This window comes from Oncorhynchus nerka, linkage group LG16, assembly GCF_034236695.1.
Source record: "Oncorhynchus nerka isolate Pitt River linkage group LG16, Oner_Uvic_2.0, whole genome shotgun sequence".
Lineage (NCBI taxonomy): Eukaryota > Metazoa > Chordata > Actinopteri > Salmoniformes > Salmonidae > Oncorhynchus > Oncorhynchus nerka.
Genome location: NC_088411.1, coordinates 28,880,024 through 28,886,023, shown reverse-complemented (window position 1 = coordinate 28,886,023; position 6,000 = coordinate 28,880,024).

Genomic DNA, 6,000 nt, shown 5'->3' with positions numbered 1-6,000 from the left:
TTGACATTTGCTCAGGACATTGTTTTCACTGAGAAAATGTTGGAGTCTGCTGTTGATGTACATATGTACATACTACCTCAATTGGCCCGACCAACCAGTGCTCCCGCACATTGGCTAACCAGGCTATCTGCATTGTGTCCCACCACCCGCCAACCCCTCTTTTACGCTGCTGCTACTCTCTGTTCATCATATATGCATAGTCACTTTAACCATATCTACATGTACATACTACCTCAATCAGCCTGACTAACCGGTGTCTGTATGTAGCCTCGCTAGTGTATATAGTCTGTGTTTTTACTGTTGTTTTATTTCTTTACTTACCTATTGTTCACCTAACACCTTTTTTGCACTATTGGTTAGAGCCTGTAAGTAAGCATTTCACTGTAAGGTCTACTACACCTGTTGTATTCGGCACACGTGACAAATAAATGTTGATTTGATCCTGCAGAGGATTGTTTCTGTTATTGGTGCTGACACATAGTTCAAGGTAATTATTGGGGACACATTTGTCTCCAGTTTTGTGGATTGGGGTGATCCGGCCTTGGTTCCTTATTCTTAAATTGATTATTGTTTCCCCCCCCCCTCATCAATCTACACACAATACCCCATAATGACAAAGCAAAAACAGGTTAAAAAATTGGAACAAATTCCTAAAAAATACAAAACTGAAATATTGTATTTACATAAGTATTCAGTACTCAGTACTTTGTTGAAGCACCTTAGACAGCGATTCCAGCCTCGAGTCTTCTTGGGTATGACGCTACAAGCTTGGCACACCTGTATTTGGGGGGTTTCTCCCATTCTTCTCTGCAGATCCTCTCCAGCTCTGTCGGGTTGGATGGGGAGTGTCGCTGCACAGCTATTTTCAGGTCTCTCCAGAGATGTTTGATTGGGTTCAAGTCCGGGCTCTGGCTGTTCCACTCAAGGACATTCAGAGACTTGTCCCGAAGCCACTCCTGCATTGTCTTGGCTGTGTGCTTAGGGTCGTTGTCCTATTGGATGATCAACCTTCACCCCAGAATGAGGTCCTGAGCGCTCTGGAGCAAGTTTTCATCAACAATCTCTCAGTACTTTGCTCTGTTCATCTTTCCTTTGCTCCTGACCAATCTCCCAGTCCCTGCCGCTGAAAAGCTTCCCCACAACAGGATGCTAACACCACCATGCTTCACCGTAGGGATGGTGTCAGGTTTCCTCCAGATGTGACGCTTGGCATTCAGGCCAAAGAGTTCAATCTTGGTTTCATCAGAGCAGAGAATCTTGTTTATCAGGGTCTGAGAGCCTTTAGATGCCTTTTGGCAAACTACAAGTGGGCTGTCATGTGCGTTTTACTGAGGAGTGGCTTCCGTCTGGCCACTCTATCATAAAGGCCTGATTGGTGGAGTGCTGCAGAGATGGTTGTCCTTCTGAAATGTTCTCCCATCTCCACATAGAAACTCTGGAGCTCTGTCAGAGTGACCATCCGATTCTTGGTCACCTCCCTGACCAAGGCCCTTCTCCCTCAATTGCTCAGTTTGGCCGGGCGGCCAGCTCTAGGAAGAGTCTTCGTGGTTCCTAACTTATTCCATTTAAGAATGATGGAGGCCACTATGTTTTGGGGACCTTCGATGCTGCAGACATTTTTTGGTACCCTTCCCCAGATCTGTGCCTCGACACAATCATGTCTCGGAGTTCTATGGACAATTCCTTTGACGTCATGGCTTGTTTTTTGCTCTGACATGCACTGTCAACTGTGGGAGTTTATATAGACAGGTGTGTGCCTTTCAAAATCATGTCCAGTCAATTGAATTTACCACAGGTGGACTCCAATCAAGTTGTAGGAACATCTCAAGGATGATCAATGGAAACAGGATGCATCTGAGCTCAATTTTGAATCTCATAGCAAAGGAGCTGAATACTTATGTAAATAAGGTATTTCTGTTTTTTACATTTAATAAATTAGCAAACATTTCAAAAAAACTTTTCGCTTTGTCATTATGGGGTATTGTGTGGAGATTGATGAGGAATATATTTGATTTGATCCATTTTAGAATAAGGCTGTAACGTAACAAAATGTGGAAAACGTCAAGGGGTCTGAATACTTTCTGAATGCACTGCTATATGTTTTTTGCCCTTGGTTCTTTGTTATATGGCCGAAAATGTTGGAGAAGTGGTTTATCCATACATCTCCATTTTGGATAGATAGCTCTTTGTGTTGTTTGTTTAGTGTGTTCCAATTTTCCCGGAAATGATTTGATTCTATGGATTCCTCAATCACAATGAGCTGTTTTCTGTCATTCTGTTCTTTCTTTTTTCTTTGTGTATTTCCGTATTGTTTTTATGTTCCACCATAGTGAAGGCGTAAGCTAAGGTTTTCTGGTTCTCTGTGTTTTTGGTTGGATAGGTTTAATCAATTTCATTCTTAGGTTTTTACATTTTTCATCAAACCATTTCTCATTGTTAGTTGTCTTAGGTTTTCTGCCAGAACTTACATTTGATATGTCAGCTGAAAGGTCAAATATATTGTTCAGGCTTTCTACTTCTAAGTTATGTTGTTGGCCAATTGTTTGTTGATAGGTTAATACACTACCCACCTTCCATCTATACAATTCCTTAATAGTATGTAGTTTGTTCGGCTTTGATGCCTCATGCTTGATTCTTACTCCGTTCAAGTAGACTGTGATTTTGCTGTGATCTGATAAGAGTGTCAGTGGGCTGACTGTAAACGCTCTGAGAGACTCTGGGTTGAGGTCGGTGATAACGTAGTCTACAATACTACTGCCAAGAAATGAGCTATAGGTGTACCTACCGTAGGAGTCCCCTTGAAGCCTACCGTTGACTATGCACTTACCCAGCGTGCAACAAAGCTGCAAGAGTTGTGACCTGTTTTTGCTGGTTATGTTATCGTAGTTGTGTCTAAGGGGGAGGGGCATATGTTGGAGGGAATGCTGTCACCTCCAGGTATGCGTTTGTCCCCCTGTGTGTTAAGGGTGTCAGGTTTTTGTCCAGTTCTGGCATTTAGGTCACCACAGACTAGTAGATGTCCCTGGAAAGGATTGATGTCCTCGTCTAGGATGGAGAAGCTGCCTTCATTAAGGTATGGGGATTCTAGTGGGGGGACTATAGGTATCACACAGGAGGACATTTTTCTCTGTTGAGATCATTGGGCTCCCGAGTAGCGTAGCAGTCTAAGGCAGTGCATCTCAGTGCAAGAGGCATCACTGCAGTCCCTGGTTCGAATCCAGGCTGCATCACATCTGGCCGTAATTGGGAGTCCCGTAAGGTGGTACACAATTGGCCCAGTGTCATCTGGGTTTGGCCGGGGTAGGCCGTCATTGTAAATAAGAATTAGTTGTTAACTGACTTTCCTAGTTAAAAAATAAATAAATGCCCTTTTGAATTTCAAGCCAAATGTTTCTGTTTTGATTAATGTAATAGTTCATATAATAATGAAATAATTGTTCTTTTTAAAATTGTATTTTGTGTTATTGACTGTACGTTTGTTTATGTGTAACTCTATGTAGTTATTTTTGTCGCACTGCTTTGCTTTATCTTGGCCAGGTCACAGTTTTGAGGTGAGGTGTGGGCATGGGGTGTGGGCATGGTTGATTTGGGGGAGTATTGATTGGTCAGGGTGGGAGTGTGGATGTGGCTGGTGGTGCTGTGGTCTGGATGTAGGTCCTCTCAGCGTTGATCCTCTAGGTGTAGGACCTGGGGGGTCCCGCAGGTCTGGGAGAGTGTCTCGCTGGTCTGGGCGGGGTGTCCGTTGAACTGTGTGAGTTGTTAGGGCTGCGGTTGAGGGCGATGTCCTTTAGGGTCCTGGCGAAAGTGGGCACTGCTGCCTTGTATAGGTGGACCTGGTCGTAAAGGCTGTTCAAGTCTAGGGTGAAGTGGTGAGCCAGGTAAACATTAGATTTTGAGGCAAAGTCACGGGAAATACTTGCGTTTACCCGCTGCATGGTAGCAGGGTAGAAGTATTTTTGTGGTAGCAGGGTGGAGATAACCACTTGTGCGTGGAGGAATGTAGAAGAAGCCTTTTCAATCACTCCCTTGAGTGCTGTGCCTGTGTTTACCATTATTTGGCTGGGTGACCCTAATTGGTCCTCATACAGAAGGTCTAGGGCACGCTGGGTGTTTGGACACTAGAGTTTAGACACTGTGTGTTTGGGAAAAAGTGTATTTTCTTGTATATATTTCTCGTTTTAGTCCATATGGATTACAATCTGTGGCTTGTTTGACAGGGGGAGGGGGGGGGGGGGGTTGCTAGGAGGGTGTGGGGTCCCCTGGGCTTGGGGTTCTTCATTTATCTGTCCTGCTGTGATGTCGAGGCTATGTTCAAGATCTGAGGTGGGATGTTCTGCTGGCTTCTCTAGCTTATCTCTAGCTTAAACTGACAGATTTTAATGGGGATTTTGTTATTACGCTAATTAAATTTCCGTGGGGGTGCGGACATCGACTCTAGTGGGTTTTAAGTTATCATGTCCAGCATTGGGCCCCGGTGTAAAACGGTATTGCAATACAGACTGACATTGTGTTCTAAGGTTGTGTATTGTGTGTGTGACAGGACAACACACACACACACACACACACACACACACACACACACAGGGAACATGCAAGGAATGAAGGAATGCCCTCTCTTACAAAATATTATTTCATGGCTATACACTACAGCAAAGAGATAAGATTCTGTAAGAAATACACAGCAATTTTTAATTGAACCTTTATTTAACTAGGCAAGGCAGTTAAAGAACAAATTGTTATTTACAATGATGGCCTACACCAGCCAAACCCGTGCCAATTGTGCACCCCCCTATGGGACTCCCAATCACAGCTGGTTGTGATACAGCCTGGAATCAAACCAGGGTGTTTGTAGTGACGCCTCATGCACTGAGATGCACTGCCTTAGACCGCTGTACCAGGGTCTGTAGTGACACCTCTAACACTGAGATGCAGTGCCTTAGACCGCCGTACCAGGGTCTGTAGTGACACCTCTAACACTGAGATGCAGTGCCTTAGACCGCTGAACCAGGGTCTGTAGTGGCACCTCTAGCACTGAGATGCAGTGCCTTAGACCGCCGTACCAGGGTCTGTAGTGACACCTCTAACACTGAGATGCAGTGCCTTAGACCGCTGAACCAGGGTCTGTAGTGACACCTCTAACACTGAGATGCAGTGCCTTAGACCGCTGAACCAGGGTCTGTAGTGACACCTCTAACACTGAGATGCAGTGCCTTAGACCGCTGAACCAGGGTCTGTAGTGACACCTCTAACACTGAGATGCAGGGCCTTAGACCGCTGTACCACCCGGGAGCAATAGTGTGATGTGCATTTGATGGTGATTCAAGGTCCAATGCAGCCGTTTTTATCTTAATATCAAATCATTGCTGGGTATCAATTAAGTACCTTACTGTGATTGTTTTCCATTAAAATGGTCAAAAACAAACAAAAATAGTTTCTAAGCTAAGAGCAATTTCTTAAGCAAGAATTTTGCTAGGACTGTCTGGGAGTGGTTTGAGTGGGGAGGAGAAACCCGAAAATTAGCTGAGAAATTTGGAACTCTTTCTTATTGGTCTATTAACTCATTTACTGCATGGTGATGTCACCATGGAAGGCCAAAACTCCCTCCCACCAAAACAGGCTGATATTTCAGGCGGTCTTTTCAAACAGCTCTTACACTACAAGGGCATTATCATCATTTTCACTGTATGATTCCAACCTCATAGTATGGAAATATAAAACCCAGGTAATCATGGTTTTGACTGCACTGGGCCTTTGAGCAGAGTGGGAATCTCACTGCTGCTGTAGTTTGTTGATGGTGCTGTTGATATTGCTGTTGTCAAAGAGGGAGCTGACTGAGACTGGAACAATTAGTAGTCTCTTCCCACAGCCCATAAAGGATTGAACAATTAGAAATAACAAATCAGTAGAAGATTTGCATCCATCTGTGATATGTACCTCTTTTCATTATATGACATCTGGGGTGTAATCATTACGGAAACCAACGGAAACCGTTTACTCCAA